A 17,968-nucleotide genomic window follows, 5' to 3' on the forward strand; every position below is an offset into this window, starting at 1 on the left:
TCATAGCACCCTGTGGGAGTATACCCAGCTGGTTGAACCACCCACTTTCCATCCACAAACCCATGAACTATGTCCTGCTTAACACTACATATCCTCCTCCATACCCAGCTTGAGCTAGCAGGAGGTATGTAGTCCATCCAATCCTTCCCTTTGAGATGATTATGGTGTACCCAGTGTACCCATATGGTATCCTTTTTCTCAACAACCCATGCTAGCAGTCTTCCAACCATAGCCTTATTCCACACCCCTAGATCTCTTAGTCCTAGTCCTCCCTTCTCTTTTAGTCTGCATATCCTATCCCAAGCTACCAGGGGCACCCTTCTATACTCAGTTCCATTGTCCCATAAGAAATTCCTGCATATAGCTTCAATTGCTTTAATTATGCCTTTGGGTAACACAAACATAGAAGCCCAATAATAATGTAAAGAAGTGAGCACTGACTTCACTAATACCAATCTCCCTGCATATGAAAATTTTCTTGCACCATAGTTGTGTATCCTATAGCATATCTTCTCAACCAGGCAAGCACAGTCCACTTTTTTGAGTCTAGTGGCCTGTATAGGCATTCCCAGATATTTAAAAGGCAAGACACCCTCTGAAAACCCAGACAGCCTGAGTATATCCTGTTTAATATGATCTGGCACCCCTCTGAAATAAGCATTAGACTTGGTGGCACTGATATTCGGTCCAGATGTTTTAGAAAAGGTAGAGAATAATTGTAGCAGCAACATCATGGACTTGGCATCCCTTTTACTGAACATGAGCACATCATCAGCAAATATGAGACCTGCCAATTTTTGCTTTTTACACATAGGATGGTACTGAAAATCATGTTTAACTGCTGCATATTTCAAGGTTCTCGTCAAATATTCCATGCAAAGAGTGAAAATAAGAAGAGAAAGAGGGTCTCCTTGTCTAAGTCCCCTTTTGCCTTGAAAGTACCCAAACATTTCACCATTAATGGTCAAGGAGAAAGTAGGAGTAGTAATACATTACATTACCATAGTCTGGAATTCAATAGGGAATTTGAGCATGCTCAGCAGTTGCTCTACAAAAGACCATCCCACTGTATCACATGCTTTCTGCAAATCAATTTTGAATAGGCATCTGGCAGAAGCATTTGGTCGTTCATACAGCCTGATTAAGTCCTGGCATATTAGTATATTCTCCTATATGCTTCTACTCTGGATGAAAGCTCCCTGATTTTGATCCACTAAATGTGGTAATACCTCAGTTAACCTGTCACACATAAGCTTTGAGATTACCTTGTATATCACATTACAGCAGGCAATGGGACGAAACTGGGTGACATTCTGTGGCCTATTACATTTAGGAATCAGAGTAAGATTTGTGGCATTAATTTGATTCAGCAGTCTTCTTTGTTGGAAAAGATTCTGGACAGCAGCAATCACCTCTCCCCCAATCTCCCCCCAAGCATCCTTAAAGAATTTACTTGTGTAACCATCTGGTCCAGGAGACTTGATATCAGGTATACTAAACATAGCCTCCCTAACTTCCTCTCCACTGATTGGTCTAAGAAGACTAGCACAGTCCTCAGGACTACAACATGGTCCATGCTTGATGATACTCCTATGAACTCTCTTAGTAGTGTAACTTGTTCCAAGGAGCTGCCTATAATACCCCAAGAAGGCTTATTGAATCTGCTCAGGAGTATCACAGATAGTCCCATTGGCATCCTCCACCCTGAGAACCTTATTCCCATGCTTCCGTGCCCTTAGCAAACCATGGAAAAACGCACTATTTGAATCTCCCTCTTTTATCCATCTATGCTTAGCTTTTTTAGACAGAAAGTTATCTCTGGCCACACTAAGTTCTTTAAGTTGCTGCACAACTTCATACTCATTCCTTCTCAGCTGCATATCAGTTGGATCCCTCCCAAGCTGAGCTTGGTATTCCTCCACCTGTCTTTGCTTAACACTTGCAGCAGATTCAATGTCATTATACCTCTCCCTATTCAACTATCTCAGAACAGACTTCAATGATTTCAATTTCTTCACCAACCTAAACATTGGAGTACCAGTCACAGGTTTATGCCAGCTGCTTCTCACCAGAGGGATAAACACTTTAGCTCCTCCCCACATGTTAAAATATTTAAAGCTTCTTCTCCCCTTCATATGCTTTGAACTTCTCACAATACATGGGGTGTGATCATACAATCCCTCAGGCAGAAACTGAGCAAAAAGATCAGGCAAGTGATCACACCAAGCTTTGTTGACCAAAACTCTATCCAACATGCTGTAAATTCTCTCCTCAGGTTTTTGCTTGTTATTCCAAGTGAACAAGGATCCAGTTGCCACAATATCAATCACTCCACAATCTGCTACACAGTTCCTGAAAGGTTCTATCTCAGAAGAAGGGACATTACCCCCTACTCTCTCAGCTGCTGATAGCACACAATTAAAGTCCCCTGCTATAGCCCATGTACCTACTATAATTCCTGCAATTCTTCTCAAATGATCCCACAGAGGTGCTCTATCAGTAATACCATTATATGCATACACCATGGTCAGATAGAAGCTCTCCCTACTTGCTAAAGCCTCAATCTTCATGTGAATGAATTGTGCATTATACTCCAGGAAATGAACTCTAAACATCTTAGGTTGCCATAGTATCCATATTCTCCCCCCATTATGATACCTATTATTGGTAGAGATACCAATTAGTAAAGTTATTTGCTACTTTATAAAAAACCTTACATTTTATTTTGGTTTCTAATAACCCAAACAGACCTATCCCTTTATTCTGTAAGAAAAAATTAATTGCTTTTTGTTTTCCTACCCTATTCATTCCTCTCACATTCCAAAAACCTATACTATACATAGAATAACAGATGGATAGAAGCATTACCATTTACCACATAATCAGCTTTCCCAGGAGATTTAACAACATCCTTATATGAGTGAGCCCCAAAAGAATCCCTACTAAACCCCTCCTTCGCCGCATCCTGTGATTTATCACCTCTTGTCATTAGGACTAGTCTTTTAACTGGCGTATTGATCACCCTCACCGGTGAAGGACCAGTCCTAACCTGAATCATTTGCTCTGCCTGAATATTTTCCTTAGGCTTGGCAGTCTGCACAACTGGTCTCCAAACCTACTTCACTATAACCTTCTCTTTATGAACCTTGCTTTTCCTGCAGTGTTCCTCTTTATGCCCCATCCCTTGACACTGCTTAAATTTGACTAGCTTCCATTCATATTCAACCTCAACATGGATCACAACTCCTTTTTCATCCTTAAAAGAAATTTTAGACGGCAGGTCCTGATCCACTACCAGTTCAACCATTACTCTTGCAAACCCTAATCTTGTTCTCTCCTCTATTGCAAAGTCCCCCTTAATGTATTTACCTACCAGTCCTGTGATCTTAGGTAATCCCTTGCCCCAAAATTTCAATGGCAAATTATGGAGCCTAATCCAAGCAGGCACGCACTTGACATCCTCCTTCTTCATTTCCATGTCTCTCTTCCATCCTTTAACTATCATTGGTTTATTGTCAAATAAGTAATAGCCTGAACTTAGAACCTTTTCCTTCATCTCCATAGTTTTGAAACGTACTAGGAAGATTCCATTTGGCATGAATGATATCTTGTCAATGTTAAACTTCGTCCAAATGCGTCTAATGAACCCCTCAATAATCTCCCATGGCGGATTCGCCCCTAGCATAAAGCATATTACTGCCTGCTTCCAGTATTCAATCTCCTCTTCAACGTCATCATGTTCAAGTTATAGCATTGCAATAGCCTCTGTTTCTGAAACCCTATTCTAATCACTCTCCCCTTGTTTTCCATCCACACTTTCCTCATCACTCTCACTTACAGTCTCAACTTCTTCCTCGGTCTCCTCATCCGTCTCCACTACCAGTTCCGGGATTCTTACAACTTCATGAATGTTTTTTGTCTTCCCTTCATCGTCAACATTAGGTCCATTTCTCAAACTGTTAGGGTTTACACTTTCAGCACTTTCCTCTCTCGCATCCTCCAATCTCTCTTCATTATTCACTGCAGGAATGCTCCTCCCTCTCAAAGTCATCTCCCGTTGTCGTTGCTGTTGAGATTTCCTGGCCATGAGTGTAACACCCGCGAATTTCTCTTTTTGACATTTAAAATTTATTAAACCGTTTAATCACTTTATTATATATTTTTGAATTATTCAATTTAATTAATTTTATGTCAAACACGATTTTTATAAACGTATTATATAAAAGCTCGTTTATATAAAAATACGTACGATTAAATTATATCTTTAAGGCATGATTTATATAATAATATATATATATATACGTATTTTTGGTCGGATAATAATAGTGACGATAATAATGACCGTAATAATAATAATTCCCGTCTCAATTTCCGTCTAACTATTGACCGTCACATTTTCATATATGAGGCTAATTTATTCGGACCCGGGAAAAAGTCATCGAGTTAACCATTTTGAATTTATTTTGCTAAATGAACAAATTTCGTTAAAATCCGCTAATTTAGTAAAATCGCTAATAATTCCGTTTCAAGCCGATTTCTTATTATTTCCGTTAACTATCTGAGTTTATTTTATTTTTCATTCTTTAAACTTATTTATTATTGATTCCGTTTCATTTATGAGACTCTTTCTTAAACCGGTTAAATTTAACTCGAAACGGTTTTAATAACGATCGAAGTTTCTTAACGACGAAGAAACGTACGTATAATAAATAGCTAGCTAGCTAGCTGCTCCCTCTTTTTCTCACGCACCCCCTTCTTATCCCTTCTTTCCTCTTCTTCTTTTGTCTTTCCTGCGTGAAACAAGAGCAACAACAACGAAACACAAGCAGCTCCGTACCGCCATTTTTCGTCCCTTCAAAACCAAGATCTCTCCCTTATTTCTCAACCAAACTCCATTATTTTTGTACCATTAGCTTCCTCGTCCTTTCCTCGTTCTTTTAAGGTAAGAAATCTTCTATTTTGTAGAAGTTCGAAAATACCGTCTTAAATGACAACTCGATTTCTTGTCGTAATTAACTCGTTTTTCCTCCTTTTTAGTTGAAGACTGAAGAAAGGCTCGTGCTTTGGACGTTTTTACTTGGGAATTCGAGAGTTAAAGGTAACGGTGATAGGTTACTCGAATTATTTATAATACTAGCTATTATATTTCCTATTATTAAGTTAATTAGTTGTGAGACGGGTTAAAAATAGCTTCTTTGGTTAGCACGAGAGTTTGGGATATTAGCGAAGGATGGCCTGGTTGTGAGACAATTTGTATGTGGATTGATTTTGCAAGTGTAACGTAAGGAAACAAGAAAGGGGACTTTGGTAAATTTTACTACTAGAAAATGGTATACTTGTTTTTGGAATCCCTGTTAGAATTTGTCGATGGTTGACCGGACTTTTAATCGAAAGGGTATGATGAACTAGATTTTCGGATTGTAATTTAAGTATTGTATTTTCATTATCGTTCTCTTTCACCTTGACATGCGGGTGAGTAGCTTAGAGTTATACTCTAAATGTTGAGCAATTCCTTTAATGGAATATTTGACAATATCGATATTGAATTTGAGATGGAAATCTGGTTACTATGGAGTATTATATTATGAGACGGAGTAATGAGTAGGACGGAGTAATGAGAGAGATGGGGTAGAGAGTTGAGATTGAATTAATTATTGGGACGAGAGTGACTATTATAAGGTTGGCCTAGCAGCGGCCTGGCCGTGGCCTAGGCAGTGGCCTGGCCGTGGCCTAGGCAGTGGCCTGGCTAAGTCGCGAGTTTGGGTCGTATCTATAAATTGTTTTGACGCTAGTTTGGTTTATTTAAAATATAATTAAATTAATTTCCGTCTCATATTTTATATAACGATAATTCGTTAATATCGTCCTTTCACATAATTATTTTAGGTGACTCATATGTGGTTGAAGATGAAGAGTAATTTTGGGTTTTAGAAGCTTTCTCAAGTTTATTGCTTGTCTCTTTGCTAGCTTAAGGTAACTATTCCGAGTTACTCGACGAATTAATGTCACATTAGTAGTTGATGTTGCGTTTGGTGTTTGTTAAGTGTTTAGGTGATTGATAATGTGTTGCTTTCGTTTTTCACATGATAGAAATTGGAAATAGCATGAGAATAATATTGTAATAAATTTTGTGATTTGGGCCAAAGTAGGCCAAGACTCTGAGCTGGGCCAGATTGACCGAACGAGTTTGGTCAAGCTAGGTTTAAACCAGTCAGCCTCGATTTGACCGATGACCCGTCGCGGGACTCGGGTCGAGGGTTTGTCTTTGAGGTGAGATTGGTTGTTATTGGAGGTTTTATGTTATGCCTTGATATTTGTAATTATCATTTCACATGTTGGTTGTTGGATGCTTTGGATGCCTTATGCTTAAGTCTTGTTGCCTCTTTGCCATTTTAGCTTGTTCTCATGGATTATGGTATTGTTGGTTAGCTGGAATTTGAGTTATTATTGATATTGGAGATATTGTTGGATTGTCAGCTAAATATGCTCTTGCGTAACCTTTCATATGCTAGGGTGTGTATGATCATTTGAGTGTGCAAGTTTGGACTCTTTGCCTCTCTTATGGTTAATTGGGTGTCCTACTTGTCTTGTGTGGTGTGGGCTAAAGTATTCAAGCTGGGACTAGCTGGGACTAGGTCCTAGGTGAGTATTTCGGCCTTCATCATATATAGGTCTTTATAGTCTTTGACGAGTGTATGTTCACTGCTCAATAGCCTTTGTGTTCCTGACTTGGTGGGTTTATATCCATGTTGGGGCATGACCTCGTTACTTATTTTGAGAGTAAGTGGTCAGCTTAAGTACTAGCCAACCCTTTGGTGGACTCCTTAGGGTACTCACATGGTTTTATAAAATTGTGGGTCTTGGGTGCGGTGGTGTGTATCCGCATGTCTAGGTCTGCGCAGATTTAGGACTAGGGTTGTGTTGTGTCTTGGCCATGTTTTTATAGAACCTCTGAGCCAGGATACCGGTTCGATTACCTTCCCTACCTCGTGGTATAGACTCGAGTTACAAAGTGACTATTGACCGTGCTAAAAACTTATGCCTGTCTTTGATATATTGTTCTTTCTTGTTTGATGATTCTATGAATCATAGAAGGTGAGATGCAAGCCGGCTATGGTTGATAGAGTTTGGATTCCTGGATGTTATGTGATTCACATTATAGTGTAGTATGAGTCGGTCTAGTATTCGCATGCTAGGACTATGTGTTGTTATATTGTTGTTCACATGATAAGCACGATTGTCTAGCATCTATATGCTAAGGCTATGTGTGATTCGTATTCATATTCTTATGTTTACATGTTATATTAATTATGACATTTCGTGGTTGGGAGAACTCGGAGTTACTCCCCACTGATCGTGGCTTTCGTATTTGTATAAAATGCGAATGACAGGTAGGTGATGCATATATGGGGTACATGGACGAGCTAGCGAGCAAAGTAACCTTGGAACCTAGATTGGCTTTATTTTATTGTGACCCTTAAACACTTTTTATGTCACATACATTTTAGGGACATATGTCTCCTTCTTTACATTTGGTTGTATAATTTGCTATTCGCGACTTTAGCGATGGTTATGTTATGACACTTCTAGTTAGACCTTGTATGTTTGACACCTTCCAATTTGGATATCTTTATAACAGTTCGGTTTTAAAATTAAGGGTTTTTACCCAATTGAACCTATTACAAACATATCCATGCAGTTTTATTCTAGAATTACGTGTTTACTTTTCCGCGATAAGTGAGGGTGTCACAGTTGGTATCAGAGCATATTTGCTCCCGACGCACGTTTGTGCACCCCAATATAAATAACTTGACCTTGAAATAATAAACTTGAGAGATGGGTAAGATGGGTAGACTTAGGACCTTATGTTGTAGTCTCTTTGTGTTTGCTCTTTGTTAGGTACTAACCTGTTTGTTGATTGTCATTTAATAATTGTTGCGTTCTTGGATCAATGACCGTGAGCTTATCTATAGCTAATGGAGTTATTACCCTAATTATAAAAAAAAATTTGAACTAAAGGTTTTGAAAATATTTTAATGTTTTCATTTGGTTTTAACGTCAATTAGTGTTAAAGCTTGTTATTGGAGACGTCTGATAATTAGTTTTATCATTTGTTGGTGTAAAAATGTATTTTTATGTCTTTGAATTGGAATATTGATGTTCTTGAGTGATCGCCAAGAGTATCACCGTTCCATTGAAAGAACACTTATATTTTAAGAAGATCAAGATTTAGTGCCTATTGCTGAGGATTGAAGATTTGTTCAACCTTTGAAGAATGCTTCTACTTCCTTGAAGATGTTTCTCGTTCTTTTTGTATCTCGCCTTATTCTTAATCTCTTGGTGCTTATCCTCCTTCTAAACTCCCTTCTGTTTTACTTTAAAAGCTACGCTTGTACTCCTAACTTGTCCTTTATTCTTTGCTTATCCTCCCTTAACGCCATTAGATAGTACTCTTTCTTGTGAGGAATGTTGACCTTAGTTGGAAAATTCGACTTTTGAGGAGATTGTTTGTGTCTGACCCTTAACTCTGGTTTTGAGAGGATGTGATGTTAGAAAGACTTAGGTAATGTGATGAGACATACTTAGTGATTCTTATACCTAGTTCCTTGACAAAGTGAGTATAATCGATTGGTGGATTCTTTGTGTTAGGAATGAGTTGCCTATGTAATTAAAGTTATAGAACTTGGCTTTGTTGTTTATGTTTGGGATTTGAAAGCTTAGTAGGTTGAGCGTCGTTACCTTAGGAGTAAACATGAGATAAGTTTAGAATATGAATTTGGAAGAAAACCCATTTTTAGATGTTAACATTCCCGTATAGATTGGGAATGTGATTTGGTGTTAGTTGTTTCTTGAGAACTTTGTTGAGAAGTCTTTGTCAATTCATTCTTTGTTTTTTAAAACATTAAGGTTGTGTCGAGTGCTTGAGATACAGAGATGCTTTTATACTTGAGTGGTAGATTTGCTTTAGGGAAATCCTAATATGTGATAAGATAGGTGGAAGAAGTATCTAACCGATTTATCACCCCTTAAGCGAGCGTTTATTTTACCTTGACCCTTGTTTTGGGATTTTGTCGTTTTGTTATGAAGGTACAATACCCTAATAGACGTGACCTTGTTAGAGAGAACCTTAAGTTTTAGGAAGCGTATGGATTAAGCCTTAAAATCCTCTTTCGTACCATTAATCGTTTTCCTCCCTTTCGTTCATACCTTGGTTGGATTTGATTCTTAAGTATAAAAGTTTACTCATTATTTCCTTGTCTTGAATACCTCCCTAATTCTAATATCTCTTACTGGTTGTTAACTAGTTATCTTTATGATTCGACTCTTTTAGGCTCACATCTTGACATGTTCATATATCCCTTTTTAAATTTCCTATCATTTCCTGACCTGGTTATTACCCTTTGTTTCCTTAGTGGAGTGATGACATTGTTGTTTGAGATTTGAGTATCTGGCATTTCCTTGTTGTCTAATTTCCTTTCCTCCTCGATCATAAGCGTTACCGTTCATACCTCCTTTCCTCGCTTCATCTTGCTCCTCCTTTAAGTTTGACACTCGTATCTTGTGAAACTCTATCTTTGACATCCTTGTAAATTGGACTTCAATCCTTATCCCTAGGAAGTTCATCATACCTCTTTTGATTAGTTAAGTTTGAATCCTCTTAGCATACTTGTATCTATGATATCTAACTTACTTTTCTTTTCGCACAATTTCTAAATATTTCAAGCTACCATTTTTGGTTCGTTGTTAAAAATTTATGTTACTATTACAAAATTTTCCCTACTTGTAAAGATTTGGAAAATGAAAATTCGATTTAATTTTCTAATTGTTCTTTGAGTATAGACTTCTTTATCATGGTTTTGAGTTGCTAAACCTGAGATTTTTGTAAATTTTATCCAATTTCTATTCACTTTGATCTAATCATAATGCCTTTGTCAAAGTTTAATATTATATTTCAGGAATTTAACTCCCCTTTTAGTTTAAAGGTGAAACCTTCATTTCTATTTTGTCTTTCGCAAAAGAAAATTTGAGTGGATTGCCTTTTTCTTTGATTTTGACGTTGATCGGATGATAGAACTAGTTATTGGAAACGTTTGATAACTTGTTCTACGCTTGTCGGCGAATAGTTTTTGTTTTAAATTTGTCTCTGACTTGGAAAGTTAGCGTTCTTGTGTGCACGACAAGAGCAATTCCGTTCCATGAATGAGACTTATATTTTTGAAAACTCTTCATTAATGTTTTTGAAGGTATTTTGATTTTTGATTTATACAAATGATTTGCCTTTTTACCTTATCTTTGATTTGGAATGTGATGTTCTTGAATACGTAACGAGAACACTTCCGTTCCTCTGATGCGAGTCTGGTTCTGTCGGAAAATTTTAGTTGAAGCTCTTGAAAGAATTTTGATTCTTACGATAAGTGACCTTTTAAATGTTTTAGTTACCGATTTCAATTCCAGTTTTATTTTTATAACCTTTCAAGTTTTATTTTTATAACCTTTCATTTCTACTTTCAAGTTTCTAGGACGAAACTTTTTAAAAGGCGGGGTGATTGTAACACCCGCGAATTTCTCTTTTTGACATTTAAAATTTATTAAACCGTTTAATCACTTTATTAAATATTTTTGAATTATTCAATTTAATTAATTTTATGTCAAACACGATTTTTATAAACGTATTATATAAAAGCTCGTTTATATAAAAATACGTACGATTAAATTATATCTTTAAGGCATGATTTATATAATAATATATATATATATACGTATTTTTGGTCGGATAATAATAGTGACGATAATAATGACCGTAATAATAATAATTCCCGTCTCAATTTCCGTCTAACTATTGACCGTCACATTTTCATATATGAGGCTAATTTATTCGGACCCGGGAAAAAGTCATCGAGTTAACCATTTTGAATTTATTTTGCTAAATGAACAAATTTCGTTAAAATCCGCTAATTTAGTAAAATCGCTAATAATTCCGTTTCAAGCCGATTTCTTATTATTTCCGTTAACTATCTGAGTTTATTTTATTTTTCATTCTTTAAACTTATTTATTATTGATTCCGTTTCATTTATGAGACTCTTTCTTAAACCGGTTAAATTTAACTCGAAACGGTTTTAATAACGATCGAAGTTTCTTAACGACGAAGAAACGTACGTATAATAACTAGCTAGCTAGCTAGCTGCTCCCTCTTTTTCTCACGCACCCCCTTCTTATCCCTTCTTTCCTCTTCTTCTTTTGTCTTTCCTGCGTGAAACAAGAGCAACAACAACGAAACACAAGCAGCTTCGTACCGCCATTTTTCGTCCCTTCAAAACCAAGATCTCTCCCTTATTTCTCAACCAAACTCCATTATTTTTGTACGATTAGCTTCCTCGTCCTTTCCTCGTTCTTTTAAGGTAAGAAATCTTCTATTTTGTAGAAGTTCGAAAATACCGTCTTAAATGACAACTCGATTTCTTGTCTTAATTAACTCGTTTTTCCTCCTTTTTAGTTGAAGACTGAAGAAAGGCTCGTGCTTTGGACGTTTTTACTCGGGAATTCGAGAGTTAAAGGTAACGGTGATAGGTTACTCGAATTATTTATAATACTAGCTATTATATTTCCTATTGTTAAGTTAATTAGTTGTGAGACGGATTAAAAATAGCTGCTTTGGTTAGCACGAGAGTTTGGGATATTAGCGAAGGATGGCCTGGTTGTGAGACAATTTGTATGTGGATTGATTTTGCAAGTGTAACGTAAGGAAACAAGAAAGGGGACTTTGGTAAATTTTACTACTAGAAAATGGTATACTTGTTTTTGGAATCCCTGTTAGAATTTGTCGATGGTTGACCAGACTTTTAATCGAAAGGGTATGATGAACTAGATTTTCGGATTGTAATTTAAGTATTGTATTTTCATTATCGTTCTCTTTGACCTTGACATGCGGGTGAGTAGCTTAGAGTTATACTCTAAATGTTGAGCAATTCCTTTAATGGAATATTTGACAATATCGATATTGAATTTGAGATGGAAATCTGGTTACTATGGAGTATTATATTATGAGACGGAGTAATGAGTAGGACGGAGTAATGAGAGAGATGGGGTAGAGAGTTGAGATTGAATTAATTATTGGGACGAGAGTGACTATTATAAGGTTGGCCTAGCAGCGGCCTGGCCGTGGCCTAGGCAGTGGCCTGGCTAAGTCGCGAGTTTGGGCCGTATCTATAAATTGTTTTGACGCTAGTTTGGTTTATTTAAAATATAATTAAATTAATTTCCGTCTCATATTTTATATAACGATAATTCGTTAATATCGTCCTTTCACATAATTATTTTAGGTGACTCATATGTGGTTGAAGATGAAGAGTAATTTTAGGTTTTAGAAGCTTTCTCAAGTTTATTGCTTGTCTCTTTGCTAGCTTATGGTAACTATTCCGAGTTACTCGACGAATTAATGTCACATTAGTAGTTGATGTTGTGTTTGGTGTTTGTTAAGTGTTTAGGTGATTGATAATGTGTTGCTTTCGTTTTTCACATGATAGAAATTGGAAATAGCATGAGAATTATATTGTAATAAATTTTGTGATTTGGGCCAAAGTAGGCCAAGACTCTGAGCTGGGCCAGATTGACCGAACGAGTTTGGTCAAGCTAGGTTTAAACCAGTCAGCCTCGATTTGACCGATGACCCGTCGCGGGACTCGGGTCGAGGGTTTGTCTTTGAGGTGAGATTGGTTGTTATTGGAGGTTTTATGTTATGCCTTGATATATGTAATTATCATTTCACATGTTGGTTGTTGGATGCTTTGGATGCCTTATGCTTAAGTCTTGTTGCCTCTTTGCCATTTTAGCTTGTTCTCATGGATTATGGTATTGTTGGTTAGCTGGAATTTGGGTTATTATTGATATTGGAGATATTGTTGGATTGTCAGCTAAATATACTCTTGCGTAACCTTTCATATGCTAGGGTGTGTATGATCATTTGAGTGTGCAAGTTTGGACTCTTTGCCTCTCTTATGGTTAATTGGGTGTCCTACTTGTCTTGTGTGGTGTGGGCTAAAGTATTCAAGCTGGGACTAGGTCCTAGGTGAGTATTTCGGCCTTCATCATAGATAGGTCTTTATAGTCTTTGACGAGTGTATGTTCACTGCTCAATAGCCTTTGTGTTCCTGACTTGGTGGGTTTATATCCAAGTTGGGGCATGACCTCGTTACTTATTTTGAGAGTAAGTGGTCAGCTTAAGTACTAGCCAACCCTTTGGTGGACTCCTTAGGGTACTCACATGGTTTTATAAAATTGTGGGTCTTGGGTGCGGTGGTGTGTATCCGCATGTCTGGGTCTGCGCAGATTTAGGACTAGGGTTGTGTTGTGTCATGGCCATGTTTTTATAGAACCTCGGAGCCAGGATACCGGTTCGATTACCTTCCCTACGTCGTGGTATAGACTCGAGTTACAAAGTGACTATTGACCGTGCTAAGAACTTATGCCTGTCTTTGATATATTGTCCTTTCTTGTTTGTTGATTCTATGAATCATAGAAGGTGAGATGCAAGCCGGCTATGGTTGATAGAGTTTGGATTCCTGGATGTTATGTGATTCACATGATAGTTTAGTATGAGTCGGTCTAGTATTCGCATGCTAGGACTATGTGTTGTTATATTGTTGTTCACATGATAAGCACGATTGTCTAGCATCTATATGCTAAGGCTATGTGTGATTCGTATTCATATTCTTATGTTTACATGTTATATTAATTATGACATTTCGTGGCTGGGAGAACTCGGAGTTACTCCCCCGATCGTGGCTTTCGTATTTGTATAAAATGCGAATGATAGGTAGGTGATGCATATATGGGGTACATGGACGAGCTAGCGAGCAAAGTAACCTTGGAACCTAGATTGGCTTTATTTTATTATGACCCTTAAACACCTTTTATGTCACATACATTTTAGGGACATATGTCTCCCTCTTTACATTTGGTTGTATAATTTGCTATTCGCGACTTTAGCGACGGTTATGTTATGACACTTCTAGTTAGATATTGTATGTTTGACACCTTCCAACTTGGATATCTTTATAACAGGTTCAGGTTTTAAAATTACAGGTTTTTACCCAATTGAACCTATTACAAACATATCCATGCAGTTTTATTCTAGAATTACGTGTTTACTTTTCCGCGATAAGTGAGGGTGTTACAATGAGGCCCAGAAATCAATGGCGGGCACAATGTCGTTTAAACCTGCATGGTTTTCCTCGCTTTAGATTTTTCTCGCTCTTGAATAAGTTTTCTTTTGACTAAGTAGATATTACTTTATCTGACATTAAAGATTTATTTAAATATATAACTTTAATATAACTAGATAATCAACTAATATAATAGTAACCACTCATGTGAGTAGTAAAAACAACAATAATAGCAATGAGAGTAGTGAAAGTCATACTAGCAGCAACGCAAGTAGTGAAATTAAAAATAATAAATGAAACATAAGACGGTGTTTATTATTATTATATGGATGTTCATATCTTAGAATACTCTAGAATATATTGTCTTATGGAAACTTTCTTTCATTGTATTGTATATATATACCCTTCATAATGGAATAAGAATATGGTTATGTCTATCTTTTCTTGTCCCTACCTTCTCTTTACAATTCTCCTCTCTCTTTATTTCACAACACGTTATTAGCACGAAACGCTTATTAATTAAAACTGCCATTAAAAAAAACAAATTGAAAACAAACGGCAGAAAACAATTATGAGGAAGACATAATCATTAAGATGGCCATAGAAAAAAGTGTTTAGCACACTTAATCATCCCAAGTAAGTTTTCTTAGTACAATTTTCTTCCATATATGTATAAGTATTACTTAATTTTATTTGATAATCATCAAGATTTTGATTCATGTATCTGAAAAGAAGTATTTGTTACAAGAGATACAAATTTTTGAAAAGGGACATATCATATAATTTTGGGCCTGAAGTTCCAAAAATTTTTTTTTTTACAAAAATAAAGAGATATGTCCATGTTATGACTTCGGCCTGAAAATCAAAGTTTTAATGGTTTATAATAATAAACACCGTCTCATCAATACAATACATTCATATTGTATAAGTATATATGGCCAGAAGTACACATCTATGAGTTTATGAACCGCAATTGAGTTTTAAGCGATCTTTATTAAGGGCAAATTTATTTGTGAATTGATGATGTGATCAATATTTGAGCATATTTAGTCCCCGAATTAGCCTCGTTCCTATGCTTTTTTAGTGCATATTTGGGTCATTTACTATCTTTAGTCCTTTGTTTTGCATATTCTTTGAGGTTTTGTTTCCTTGGTAGGAGAGGTGTGCAAACCTTGCATTTTCACGGCAAAATAGAGCTAAATTGATCGAATCTAATGACCAAGCATCAAAGAGATGACAAGACTAGAAGGCCTTTGTACATAATGTAGTAGATGGGCAATGATGAAAAAGAAAAGAAGAAATGGCACGCTGGACTAGGATCCGAGCGTCTCACCTATCGGGACGCTCGTCCAGAAGCCCCACAATCCGAGCGTCCGAGCTGACAGGCCGCTCGTCCAACGCCTACACAATCCGCTCGGTCCGACCTTTTGGACGCTCGGATTGTCCTCCAGTGCAAGACGTCCTCTTCTTTCTCCATTCGAGATGCGCATATTTTTGAAAGACTAGCTAAAAGGAGACCCGCATTTTTTCTTGAGAGGAGCGATTCCTCAAGGACTTAATCGTCATTTAAGCCCTTAGTAACCCTAATTTGTGCACCTAATCCCCATTATAAATACCCCATTAGTCTAATTAGATTATCATGTTTTTCTTATCAATCTTTAGTGTAATTTATATTATTCTAATCTCTCTTTAATCTTGTAATCAACTTCTAATCAAGTCTTAATACAAATCTCATTTCCTTAATTTCTCTATTGTTCATCTTTTATTTTGGGTAATTGAAGATTATTTGGGTTTATTGGGAGATTGACAACCTTCCATCAATCATCAAGTACTTCTATTATTCTTTGCATTATTATTTTGGAATCATCATTAGGTATAATTCTCTTAATCCCTTTTTAATTTTTGTTAATCATCTTCATTTATTCATCATGTTTTGCTTTGTTAATATGATTGACAACCTTGTTAACATGTTAAACTTGATAATGAGTGAGTAGTTTCCTTAACTAGGGTTAATGGGGAATTAGGGGAAACCAACATGGGGGATGATTCATGCTTAATTTAATATGTTCACATAATTTATTTGCTTGCTTGTTGTGATCTCAACTTATGCACATGTTATGTTTGATGAAATGCGAGCCTATGAATCCTTGCATTTTTTACCCATCACTTACCTTTTCAATGAGACTTGTAAGACATAAACCAACTCGAGTCTCATTAGACCATGCATATAGTTGAGTAGAGAGGATTAAGTCGACTTGTAGGTGTTGTACAATCTAATCGATTCGGCTCCGGGACCCAAACCTTCCTAGGATTGTAAGATATAAACCAACTCGATCCTATCACAATAATAATTGCTTGCTTATAATTTGAGAATATGATTGTATGATCAATTCCCATGAATCCCCTATGAACCCATGACACTCTAGTGCTTTTAATCAATTGTTTACATCTCATTTTAGTCATCTTGCTTGTTTACTTTTATTGTTATTTAGTTTAGTGATCTTCTTATCTCAACCCAAATTGTGACACTCCTAGACACCACTACTTGCAATCGAAAATCCTACATCAATACCCGTGCCTTGGGATCCGACCTTTACTTACCTCTTTACTAGTAGTAGAGTTGTTTGTGAAGTTATAAATATTTTTTTGGTCTAGGTGCTCCTAACGACAAGTAACCGAAATCTAAGCTCAAAGCGGACCGACCAAAAATGGCGCCGTTGCCGGGGACGGTGTTAACTTGATTTGATTTTCTTTGATTATTATTAGTTGTGTCTTTCTTTGCCTTGGGGAAGTAAAACTCCTCAAGGTTTGTTCTAATTATTTTCGAGTTGTTTGATATTTTGCATGTCTAGAAGATCACAAGGTAACTTGTTACCCATTGATCACGAAATTGAAAGGACTTTGACACCCAATAGAAGACTTGCTAGAAATACTTTGAGAGGTATTGGTGAGGTTGTAGATATTCAACCAAATACTATTGAGTTCATCAACCCTTTTGGAAGAGAAGGTGAGGAGAACCCAACACAAAATCAACCACACAATCAACCCACAATGCCTAAGTTTTCATCACATTCCGTACCAACCGAGGAGAACCTACCCAATGGTACTCCCATACCACAACACTTAACCGGAAATTTCATTGCAAAATCCGCATTTATCCAATTAGTCGAAAGAATCCAATTTGGGGGGATGCCTAGTGAAGACCCTCATTCTCACATGGAGAATTTTTGTGACTATTGTGATGCGATTTCACAAACCGGAGTGACTCAAGACCAAATTCGATGGGTCTTATTTCCTTTTTCTCTAATTGGTACCGCGAAACAATGGTTAAAGAGCCTTGATAAGGCTACTCTTGGAATTGACTCTTGGAAGAAGTTGGCTCTACCTTTCTACAAAAAGTTCTACCCTCCGGAAAAGACTAACATGCTAAGAGCCCAAATCACGGGTTTTAAGGAAAGGGACGAAGAATCTATGTATGAAGCTTGGGAGCGATTCAAAGGAACTTGTCGCTCATGTCCTCATCATGGACTTAGCGAGTGGTTCTTGGTACAACAATTTTGGAATGGTCTTTATGAAGACTCAAGAAACATTCTCAACATGGGATCAAATGGTATGTTCACCGAAGTTGACGATAATCAAACTTGGAACAAGATTGAGGAAATGGCGGTCCATAATTCGCAATATAATAGACCTCGCAAGGCTACTAGAGGAGGAAAGCATGAAGTGGACTCTATTACTCAATTGGGTGCTCAACTTAGCGCTCATATTGATACCATCAACTTGAAGTTTGAAAAAGCTATGGCTA

At 36.9% G+C, this 17,968-nt stretch overlaps 2 long non-coding RNA genes and 1 other non-coding gene across 4 annotated transcripts; 2 read left to right on the top strand and 1 right to left on the bottom strand.

Moving 5' to 3' along the window:
• The first annotated feature begins 4,878 nt into the window (after positions 1-4,878).
• LOC141621602 (uncharacterized) lies at positions 4,879-7,496 on the top strand. Of its 2 annotated transcripts, XR_012532487.1 has the most exons (4): positions 4,879-4,942; positions 5,038-5,098; positions 5,887-5,973; positions 7,392-7,496. It is a non-coding gene; the product is annotated as an uncharacterized LOC141621602 (long non-coding RNA). The 2 variants fall into 2 exon arrangements; XR_012532486.1 differs by lacking the exon at positions 4,879-4,942 and having other exon boundaries at positions 5,025-5,098.
• Positions 7,497-11,338: 3,842 nt separating this feature from the next.
• Positions 11,339-13,869, top strand: LOC141621603 (uncharacterized). The gene is made up of 4 exons (XR_012532488.1): positions 11,339-11,400; positions 11,496-11,556; positions 12,322-12,408; positions 13,815-13,869. It is a non-coding gene; the product is annotated as an uncharacterized LOC141621603 (long non-coding RNA).
• Positions 13,870-17,586: 3,717 nt separating this feature from the next.
• On the bottom strand, positions 17,587-17,693 carry LOC141624832 (small nucleolar RNA R71). Its single transcript, XR_012534636.1, has one exon. It is a non-coding gene; the product is annotated as a small nucleolar RNA R71 (small nucleolar RNA).
• Between the last annotated feature and the right edge of the window lie 275 nt (positions 17,694-17,968).

The sequence above is a fragment of the Silene latifolia genome, chromosome X (genome assembly GCF_048544455.1).
Source record: "Silene latifolia isolate original U9 population chromosome X, ASM4854445v1, whole genome shotgun sequence".
Lineage (NCBI taxonomy): Eukaryota > Viridiplantae > Streptophyta > Magnoliopsida > Caryophyllales > Caryophyllaceae > Silene > Silene latifolia.